An 11840-nucleotide genomic window follows, 5' to 3' on the forward strand; every position below is an offset into this window, starting at 1 on the left:
ATAAATCCCTACATCACAAGATGGGCTGCCAACTGGCTCACTGACAGACCCCACACTGTAAAAGTTGCCGACTCCAAATCTGACCTCAAAGCAGTGACAAGTGGAATACCACAGGATTCTGTCCTGGGACCTCTCCTGTTTGGTATCTACTTCTCTGAAGTACAGGCTAACACAGAAGGCCTCTGGCTAACGAAGTTTGCAGATGACTGCAAACTAGGAGCCATAGTAAAGTCCCCAAATGATGTGGACATCCTACAGAACGGCCTCGTTGAGACAGATGCCTGGTGTCAGAGCCATGGCTTCAAGCTCAATGCCAAAAGATGCAGTGTCGTCCCCTTTGGTAAAAACTCTGTACCCATGAACTACCACATAGGCAGCAATCTACTTAATACCAAATGTGTGGTAAGAGACCTTGGGAGCCAGGTGGACAGTAGTCTCTCCTTTAATAGTCACATTGCCACAGTAGTGGAAGTCCTTCTACGTGGCACACCTCATCATAAAAGGGTTCTCATCCAGGAAAAAAAAATGTCATTGTTCCTCTCTACTCGACACTCATTAGACCCATTATAGAGTACAACGCCTCTTTTGGAATGTACCTCACAAGACATCTGCAACAGCTGGAAAGGCCACAGAAGTACCTCACAAAGAGGATTACTGGCCTCAAACAAATGCCTTACACTGACCGTCTCAAAATACTCCAACTTTACTCTGTAGCATATCGCCTACTCCGAGGTGATCTCTGCCTAACATATAAAGCTATGTCAAACCCAGTGCTGTTGGACATGCCACACCTAAATGAATCCCAATCCCTCCGAGCTACATGCTCTAGGGACTTAAACCTTGTCACCACAATAAACAGGACATGCTGGAGGGATAGATTCCTGTCCCAGAGACTTCCCATACTCTGGCGCAGGCTACCCATCTATGTCAAGCAATGTTCTTCATTAGCACTCTTCAAGAAAAATCTTGATGAGTGGATGGTAAATAGGAAATACACCCCGGGGATCACGTCTGTGTGTCTGCTCGACAGTGGCACAGGAAAATAACTTTCTTGGGTGGGTAAGCCAGGGAACCTTGTTGGCTAGGCTTAAGTAGGCCCTTGGGCCGAGTACCTACCTGTGACATTTTACCTGTCTCCAGAGAGACCTAATCACAGAACTCTTAGGAATGTTAGCAGGAGCAGTGTCTAATGAGGTACATGACAAAGTTGCTTCACAGCTTGCCATCCTGGAATCTATATCTAACTCGTCCATGCGGTTGATTGCATGTACAACTGAAGGGGCGGCCAGAGCAGTGGGTGCAGATGTTGTCATAAGACGTCACGCCTGGATGCGCTTGTGCATCTTTGCAGACCAACCCTTTCAAGTCTTCCTTCGTCAGTGCTCTCATCGATGCTTCCTCTCTCTTTGGTCCAAAAGTTAGACATGCCAGCCAGGTGCGTGAAGGATGGCAAAGACCCCCTATCTGCTGTGGGTGTACTTTTTTTTCCACTCCCCAATGATCCTACTCTAGGAATCAGAGGAGTGGAAAGATGTAGTTCAGGAAATCCCATGGACCTTTCCGTGACGCATTGGCTAGTTTTCCCCCTGGGGCAGAGGGGGGAACTCCTCAGGAAGACACTACCCCGAGGCAGAGCAGGTCCACATAACCAGGGGTCCAGAGATTTCCTTTCTGGGCAACCATACCAGCGCTCCTTAAGAGAGGCCCAGTTGCTTGCTTCTGGATACAGTCTGGGGGTGATTCTCTCTGCACCACTAAGTCTGGCATTCCATAACAGATTCTTGGGAGCAGATGATAATTAACAGAGGTCATCACATTCCCTTCAACCTTTACTCGAGGCCACAAAGGCGAATCCCCGATGTTCCACCCAGTCAGAGGGACGAAGCAGCACAAGAAATTCGAAAGCTGCTCCAAAAGAGTCATCCAGACAGTCCCACCAGACCAGATAGAATCTGGATTTTACTCCAGGTTCTTTTTAGTGCCAAAAAAGACCTAGGACTCTAGGCCAATTTTGGACCTCAGCATCCTAAAGAAGTTAGTCAGACAGACCAAATTTCAGATGGTCACGGTTCAGTCTGTCCTCCCATTTCTGGAAAAAGACGAGTGGATGTGCTCAAGAGATCTCCAAGATGCGTATTACCATATAAAAATGGACAAACCTCCAGAAGATATCTCTGCTTCTGGCTGGGAGCCAATCACTACCAATTTCAAGAACTGCCATTTGGTCTCTCCACAGCCCCCAGAGTATTCAAATGTATGGCAGTAGTAACAGCTCGCTTGAGACTGCAAGGATTCCAGGTGTTTTCATATCTAGACTATTGGGTCCTTACTGTCCCCACCAAGTATCTACTGCTTCTTGCCTTGCAGTACACTCTACAGCTAGCACGACTCTTGGGGACATCAATAAACAAAGAGAAGTCAAAACTAGTACCTACTCAGTCTAGAATTCATAGGAGCAATTTTTGACACAAGGTCTTCACTGGTCACCCTTCCTCTTTACAGACTTCAGAGACTAAGATTTCACCTCCGAGTGATACTCTTATCAGGACAAAGTCCCAGCTTGTTCAGTCCTTCAACTCTTAGGATCAGTAGCAACAACAGTTACTATGGTTCCCCTAGCAAGACTCCATATGACATTACTACAATGGCTCCTAGCAACACACTGGTCCCTATTGACACACCCTGTCTTACCCAATCTGCATAATGAACCACTGCAAACAAGATCTGACTTGATGGATGAAGCCAGCAATAGTATTGTGGAGCTGTCTCCTTTCACCCCTTCAGCCAAAGGCCGTAGTGACCCCTGATGGGGTGGGCGGGCATTTTCTTGGAGACTGTCCAAGGCACTTGGTCCCCCTTATAAGCCAATTTGCAAATCAATGTCCTAGAACTGAGGGCAGTGCTTTTGGCATTGCAAGCATTCCAATCTGCCCTTCCATCAGGGACGATTGCTGTCTACTTGGACAACATGTCTGTTGCCTGGTATATCAACAAACAGGGGGGAACCAGGTCCTCCCTGTTGTGTTGGGAAGCATGGGAGTGGCAGTGGGCAATAGCCTCCAACCACTTTCTGATAGCAACACACATTCCCAGGAATTCCAACTTGATTACAGACATCTGAACAAATGCATTTTCCTGCTTCATGAGTGGTCTCTCAATCCCAAAGTAGCGATGGAGATTTTCTGTCGCTGGGGTCAGCCTTGCTGCAATCTATTTGACTCTCCCACCTACCACAAATGCAGCAGCTGCTTTGCCATAATTCCCTCTCCGGGGGAGTCCTTGAGGGATGCTTTAGTACAGGATTGGCCCCCGGGACTGCTTTATGCCTTCTCTCCCTTTCCTCTGATTCCACAATTTCTAAAGAAAGCACTTTGGTTGAGAAGCAAAATAATCCTGATTGCACCCTATTGGCCCTGACAAGTCTGGTTCCCTTTCCTTTGCCTCACCTGGTTCACCGACTGTGGATCCAACTCCGAGATTACTATCGCACCTTCAGGGGTTGATCCACCCAAACCCATAAAGCCTCAAGCTGACAGCTTGGTACCTGCACTTCTTGTAATTGCCAGGCAAAGTAACCTATCTTCCCCTGTACGAAAAATACTTCTGGATTCCCATAAACCATCCATCAGAAAAAAAATTATTATAGTAAATGGAACAGATTTGTGTTTTGGTCTCGAGAAAAAGGACTAGACCCCTTTTCAGCTCTGATTAATTCAGTGTTGGAATATTTGTCAATCTTACTCCATTCAGGAGCATCAGCTTCTACTGTCCGGGTCCATTTAGCAGCTATCTCAAACTTCCATAATGGTAATATCTCAGTCTCTGTAAAACTTTCTTGAAAGGAGTCATTTCATATAAAACCACCCTTCAAAAAGCCGATTGAAACTTGGAATTTGACATTGGTCCTGCAAACTTTGACTCATCATCCCTTTGAGCCTGCTGCCATTTGCAATATAAAATTCTTATCTTGGAAGACTATATTCTTGATGGCCATTACCTCGGTGAGAAGAATATCAGAATTACAGGCCTTGTGTGTAAAACATTCTTATATAGTTTTCCCCAAAGAGAGAGCATCTCTTTTGCCTAACCCCTCCTTTCTACCAAGGTTTTCTCGGAGTTGAATATTAATCAGTCCATTGACCTGCCAGTTTTCTTCCCAAACTTTTCTAATAAGAATATTGTTTCCATTTATTGGATGTACATAGACAATTATGTTTCTACTTAGACAGGACTAAATCTTTCTAAAAATCTGATAAATGTATTCCAGTCTTTTTCAGGATCCAAGTTGGGAAAATCTGTTTCCAAAGTCACCTTGGTGAAATGGATGAGAGACTGCATCATCTTTGTCTACCAACAAAATCAAATGCGTTTAACAGCTAAAATCAAGGCACATTCAACCAGATCAGTTGCTACTTCGAGAACTTCTATGGATGACATTTGCGCAGCAGCCACTTGGGCTACCCCTCATACCTTTATCACTCATTACAAATTGGATTTGGTCTCCATGGGGAGAGTATCCTTTGGCTCAATGGTGCTTAGGAATATCCTTCCATAGAGCTTCCCAGGACATAAAGTAGCTAGGGACTCTGTCCCATCCGTCATGAATGAATGAAGATTTGCAACATCAGATTAAGAAGTTCTGTTCTTACCATAACGTTCCATCTGTGTTGTTGATATTCATTCATTCATGACATCCCACCCTCCTACCCCTACAAAGACTCCTGGAGGTTCGGATTTGGTCTTTGTTACATGATGGGGCATTTGCACAAAGCCTCCTCTTTCTTATCCTTACAGGCAAACACAATCTGAGGAGATGAGGAGAGGGGCAATATGGGTAACCTCGGCTCGAGAGTTTTTGGATGGTGCGAGCTTTTTATATTGGCCAAGTCGGTTCCGAGGACTGAACCGAGACCCATCCATCTTGAATGAATGAAGATCAACAACACAGATGGAATGTTATGGTAAGAACATAACTTCTTTTTATTAGGTGACTATTATGTTTGTTATTAATCTGGATGTCCGTGAGTTGGTTGTTAGGTCTGGGGTTGGGGTGAATGTCACCGCATTGTGATAGGGTGTGTAGAAAATGTATTACACTGTATGAGGGATAAGATTTAGGGAAGGCATAGTAAGATAGCTTGAATTTGGTGTTGGTGGGTAATATATGCACTTCGGTTAGGTATATATGGCTACATGAGAATAAGGAGGGAGAGAGAAGATAAAAACTATTTATTGTACTTGATGGGGGAAGTTGGTGTGGAGGAGGAAAAAGATGAGATGTATAAAGTTGCATGTAGGGACTTGGCATTGGTTAATAATATCAGTAATGTAAAGAGGGAGGAAAGGAGCTAGATGTGTGCGATACATGACATGAGTAATGTGTAGAATTGTGGGTCTTGGGGTTATAGCCAAATGAAATATCAGTGTATTGGAGGTGTGTAAGTGAGGGTGGAGGATGTATGCTTTCAGTGATAGTAATTGGTTGTAAAGAAAGATGGGGAGGAGTTACAGGAAGTATAAAAGGGTTGGGAGTGGCCTAATGGTTAAGGTGTTTACCTTGTAGACACAAGGTGCAGGGTTTGATTCTCACATGGGGTAATTGGCTAAGCTTAAAATGGCCCACAAGGGCTGTTAGCCTAATAGCAACCTATGATGGAAGAGGGGGTGCATGGGAATGGGGGTAGAGGAGCTGAGTGAGCCCAGACTGGGTTGCACCCACCTTCAGAAATGTAGGAAGAAACCCAAATAAAAACCGTCTCCAGCAGTATCATAATAGGTATGTATGAGTTGCTTAAATACAATATCTGAAGTTTTATGCTTTTAAACAGAAAAGAGTAATCTTGAACACTCTAATAATCTTTAGTGATACTATTAAAATGTTCCACAGTGAGACAGGATTGAAACAGAAGGGAAAAGATTCAGAGGGAGAGAGAGAAAAAACTCCAGGAGGTTTGGTTAATATTAGTCTGAGAAAGGCTTTCACAGGCAGTAGGATAAAGTAGGTCAAGAACTGATGTACTATCACAGAATAAAGTTAAAAATTATTAATAAAGAACTCAACAGTCAAAAGAGAGAGAGAGGGAGACGATAGAGTTTCTAGAGGCATTATCCAAAAATAAAACCTTCAGCTAAGTCTATATAGATCAAATAATACAGTAGACTGAAAATCACACCTACACTTATATTGAGGTGAAATAGAGGATCAAGGTGCTTCCCAAAAGCTCCGGTTAACAGTGCCCAGCTGCGAATAACTATTTTCACACAGCAAGATGGATGGGACAAATTTCAAGTATAGAAAGTATTAGGATGCATCTGCTTTTTGCTGCGTGGTTGCTCTTCTGTGTGATAGGGAAAAATGACTTAAAAAAAAAAGCAACAATAAGAAGAAATGACTGTTGTACCTTATGCCATAGCAGCTAAGCAAAAATAAGACAGAAATGTGTTAACCTTCGCTGACCCATGCAAGCATAAAGTGGAAGTGTCTTGGTGTTAACAGCTTATGCAAGTGTAGCACTATTGATACATTTCAGTACGTTTAACTGTTACACAAACTACTGAGGTTACAGTATAAATAGTACAGGTTTCATGCAGTTTCAGTGTTGGCCTGTTAACAAGCCAGAATATAAAACTGGGCTGCACAAAACAGTGATACTAGCCCTATAAAGGAGTTAATCTCACAATCCTGTAATAGAATATTATTACACTGACAATAAATATAGCTCTGCAGTGCTATTATACAGCTTGTGTGGCAAGTATACAATCATATAGTTTCTAATTAATTCTACAGTAGATACACTAAAATGTGTACACACACACTATATTATTTGAAACACTCTAGCGCCTTAATATTCATCCGTAGCTCTGCTTTATGTCACATAAATGGCCTTAAAATGTGAGCTAGAACCAGAAAATACTTGCATATCCTGTTGTGGCATTCAGTGCAGCATCTAAAATCCTCACGTGCAAACGTGCAGAAACTGTGCACATTTACAGCTCCTTAATTGTAAAGTAGCTACTACAAACTCTTGCGACAGCAGTATACTATAAGATAAATAATAAACGCTATACATGAGTTCTAGCCATTATTAGGGCATCTACTATCTGTGTGTGTGTGTGTGTGTGTGTGTGTGTGTGTGTGTGTGTGTGTGTGTGTGTGTGTGTGTGTGTGTGTGTGTGTGTGTGTGTGTCACAGTACGGAAACTTGGTACATTTAAAACCTCCTAGCAAAAAGTAGCAAGTAAAGCACTTCTAATAACTGCCGTTAATAGCATTTACATTAATACAGATAAAAACACTTTTTGCCAGATATGCTAGAATTAACACTTTTACTTTGGAGCGCACTGCCTAGTGGAACTCAACTCTAACAGGTAAAAAGAGAGTTTAAATATGGTGCCAGTGGACAGAACCATCATAAATTACCTTGGAGAGGAAATTGGCACGGGGACAGGTTATTGGGGGGGTAATTTCTCTGAGCTGAAAATAGAGTAGCTCAAAAAGCTTTGCACCAGCCTTCAGAAATGTAGGAAGAAATGCAAATAGTTTACTATCTCCAGCAGTATCATGATAGGTATGTATGAGTTGCTTAAATACAGTATCTGACATTTTATGTTTTTAAACAGAAGAGTAATTTTGAACACTCTAATAATGTTTAGTGACACTATTAAAATGTTCCACAATGAGACAGGACTGAAACAGAAGGGAAGAGTTGGAGGGAGAGAAAAAGAAAAAAAACTCCAAGAGCTTTGGTTATTAGTCTGAGAAAGGCTTTCACAGGCAGTAGGATAAAGCAGGTCAAGAATCAATGTAGTATCAGAGAATAAAGTTAAAAGTTATTAATAAAGAACTCAACAGTTAAAAGAGAGAGGGAGAAGGTAGAGAGAGTCCCTAGAGGCATGCTGCAAAAATAAAAACTTCAGCTAAGTCTATGTAGATCAAATGTACAGTAGACTGAAAATAACACCTACAGCTATATTGAGGTGAAATTGGAGTATCAAGGTGCTTCCCGAAAGCTACAGTTAGCAGTGCCTGGCTGTGAATAATTATTTTCAGATAGCAGGATGAATGGGACGAATTTCAAATGTAAAACGTATTAGGATGCATCTGCTTTTTCCTTTGTGGTTGCACTTCTGTGTGATAGGGAGAAACTGCTGGTTTAAAATGTACCCAGTACACAACAAAGACTATATGAATCAAAATGAATGGTATCAACAGTCCAAATATAATATCAAGAGGTGGTTTGTATGGTACTCTGACAGTACTGTATCTACACCATATACTTATCAGGATATGTTCTATGACCAACTTGACAACTGAACTTTTTTCCACTGTCTAAGTTTTGGGTGAAGAGTTAAACGGAACTTAATATTAAAAGTTCCATTTTTATTTTGAACAGGAGAACCAATGCAGACATCAGTTTCTTCTTCATTGACATGTACCTCTGAATTCTGATTAATCTCCAGCCACTTAGCAGCAATATTATCAGGATAAAAATTCTTGATTTCACATCCAGCGGATTTTTCTCTCTCTGGGTTGGCAAAACTTTCTTCATCAGATAAAGTAACATGGCTTTGCAGTGACTGTCAGACGTAGAGTATTTATATCTTTACTGGGAGTTCCAAAGATATCGCATTCATGTGTGCCTTCTTCACTGAAGTGCACCTTTGAAAGCAGGAGTGAAGAATTGCCTTTCTTGAGCTGCTCTTGGGACACAATTACTCTGGATCCAAACGTATGATACTGTTCTACACCTCCATTGAAAGTGTACCACTCAACACCCAACGTTTCCAGACTCCATTCACTGATAACATCACTGACATAACACTGCAACAAAACGTCTTCCTTTAGAAGGACATCTGTATCTCTTGTTTTAATTGTAATGGTACTGTCTCACATAGCACCTCCCACAAGTTTACATCATTCCTTCTTTTTATTACTTTTTTAGTAAGTTTTAACTATGTTTACATTTTTTGTGTGCGTGCACATATCCTCCCCCTGTGAAAAGTGAAGGGGTACAGGTTGACTGAATGGAGTATAATGTTTTGGCTGAAGACTTTTCAGTTAAATTTATTTTCACTTTGCAGTCTGGGGTTTACTGAAGCCTTAAAGTAATAAAATATCTCTTAAGTGTTTTGCAGTGTGTATTTCCTTCTTTCTCTGTGTATAAATCTTGGTAGCAGACACTGATTACAGATTATAAAGTGCCTGTAGTTTTGGATGAAAGAACACAGGTTGTATGAAAATTCATAAAAATGAGCTGGAAATTTAGAGTTGTGTGTTACTGATTTGATAAAAAAGGGTAAACCATAATTAACTTCTAGACTCTGGTAGGGGTAGGTTGGGTAAACCACTTAAAACACTTGGTGAAGCATTACTGAAACAAAAGAAAGACCAAGCATATGAAGCAAATGTTCATTGTTTGAGCATTACATTAGAGACTGCTTTGTTCTTATGGTAGATTTCATTGCTGAGTTTTTTAAAGATATATGCCTGTGGGTCATAGTTGTGACTTTAAAAACATTTTTTATGACATCTTTATTAAACATGAATTTAAAAAAGTGACAAGGGTACACTTACAGTAGTAAAAAAAAAAAAAAAAAAAAAAGAGCATTTCTATTTTCATGCAGTATACGTGTTTGTTTTCTCCAACAATTTTCATTCACTCCAATATAGCAGAAATTCTGCAATTCCTGTCTTTCCTTAAATTTCAAACCTCCTCCTGAATACTATTCTGCATACAGTGTTCTGACAGATTCTGTTTATTTCTATGTAATTTGCTCCTGCCCTGTTCTAAAGATCCCAGCTCCATTTCTTTTATCTCCTTCGCATACTAGATCATCATCATTCTGTTAATATTGCCAAATGGTTGTCTTCCCCTCCACGGAACCACACTGATCCATATCTGTCAGTCTTGACAACATATTTATCAGTTACAGTTAAGTCAGATTTTGATTTCCATTTTCTAAGGATTATTTTTCTTTTTGGCAACAGCACTTTCAACTCTTTTGCCTAAGTCATCATGCTGCTTTGTGTTGTAGGGTTATCAAAAATACTTGCTTAACAGCAACCTCTCTAAATGCTTACATGTTATCTTAGTACATTTGCTTCTCTTTTTTTTTCTGTGAGATTCTCCTTCTGTAATACTTCAGCCTTTGACAACCTTGTTAAATAATTCCTATTACTTCTTTCCCATATCTCTTTTTTTCTCTTATTTCTACTTTATTTTATACTTTATTCCATTCCCCAGCTACCCCTTCTGTGGTTTGAGAATTATTTGTACTAACCATTCCTTAGGTCCCTCTCTTAATGGAAAGCATCAGTGTCCTGTTTCTGATTTCATTAACCTCTCATCTTTATCAAGTCTTTATTGGCGTATAATCTGAAGTAATTATTGGATGTGTTTCAAAGCTTTCAATTAAATATCCATGCTCCCATTGAGTATAATTTCTGTCTAGTCTAGCACATTTGTTGTACCTTAGGGAATATGTAAACTTTGTCACAGTTCTTGAAAGTAAAGTTGACATCTTCCATTCCAAATATTTTAATGTATTTTTTTCAGGTATCTAGACTTCTAGCTCACCCCCATACACCTTTACTACTACAAATCTAGTTCTATTTCATACCCGTAAATGATGATCCCCGCTGAAAGCTAATAATGTCTCACAAAATGCCATTGCAATCCTTATTCCCTGTCAGTAACCCCGTTACTACAAATCTAACATTACTTTCTTTTTTGCTTCTGTTGCTATTGGGGCTCCTCTGACGATCTGTATTGACATCTTTTTCTTAGTTCCCGGTATTTTACTGAATATCCATGCTGAAATCTTTGCTTTGCTAAAATCACATGCTGATTTCCATCCACATGAGTGTCCTTTAACATGTTACTATTTGCACCCTACAGTTACTATAATTCAGTACTCTGCTTTTTATGTATACCTGTAGTACCATTTATGTTCCATGGCAGAATTGATCAGGCAGTCATTCTAATCAAAAGCTATTACTTTCACAAGTTCTGCATGGCAGTTCTGTTGAATGCATATTACCAGCTTGAAAGCATATAGAGTAATTGGCAAGCTGATCTTGGATGCAGTTGCTGCTTCATATCTCTACTTAACTCGTGTCACATTTTCCCAAACATTTCACTCCAGTAAAAGCATTCAGAAGCAAAATAAACACGTTTTGAACCCCCGACCCATTTTAACTCGCAGCAAACGCACAAAACTTATGTACAGTTTTCAAAAATAGAAGTTACCTCTCCATATAAAGGCAGTTGCCCTAAAAAGAGAGCTACGCTCACAGGCTTTATTTGTTCTAAAGTTAGGGTTAATCATTTTGAAAGTACAGGCCAGAGCCAGTGTTCGCTTTGCACAGATACCATCTGTCCTTGTCCTACCTGTCTTTCCCGCCCAGATGTGAAAGACAAGTTGCATGCTCAGATTAACTTGTCTTTAGCCATAAAAAACTACACTGGTAGTAATCAAAAAAGTGGGCTGTATCTGCAGTTGATATTTTGTATCTGATAAATCCAGAAAAGGACATCTCAGTGTTGTGGAACATTTTAAGACTGTTTAAAATCTTTTCAAGATATAAAATTAACGAAGGTGAAACAAAGGCTATAGACGTAAATTATGTATTTACATGCATTGCTTCAGCAACCCCCTTATTTATATGGGAGTATGGATTAAAAAGGCTTTTGTTATGGCAGCTAAAGATATGTAGGAAGAGACTAAACAAAAGATTATACAAAAATTGAGAAACTGAAAGGTCTTGTTTATGGATAGTAAAATACAAGCAGTGAAAATGTTTAGTCCCTTTAGTCTTGTATATGGTTCATGCATGCTTTT

The 11840-nt window shown here is 40.3% G+C and overlaps 1 protein-coding gene across 1 annotated transcript in view; it reads left to right on the forward strand.

Moving 5' to 3' along the window:
• Positions 1-9128, forward strand: part of TFPT (TCF3 fusion partner) — a 414773-nt gene extending 405645 nt beyond the window's left edge. Inside the window, exon 7 of the mRNA XM_044079549.1 lies at positions 8393-9128. The gene's annotated coding sequence lies outside the window, so the exon portion shown is untranslated. The remainder of the gene's footprint in view (positions 1-8392) is intronic.
• The last annotated feature ends 2712 nt before the right edge of the window (positions 9129-11840 follow it).

Source organism: Protopterus annectens, chromosome 1.part1 (genome assembly GCF_019279795.1).
Source record: "Protopterus annectens isolate FY-2018-M chromosome 1.part1, PAN1.0, whole genome shotgun sequence".
Classification (NCBI taxonomy): domain Eukaryota; kingdom Metazoa; phylum Chordata; order Ceratodontiformes; family Protopteridae; genus Protopterus; species Protopterus annectens.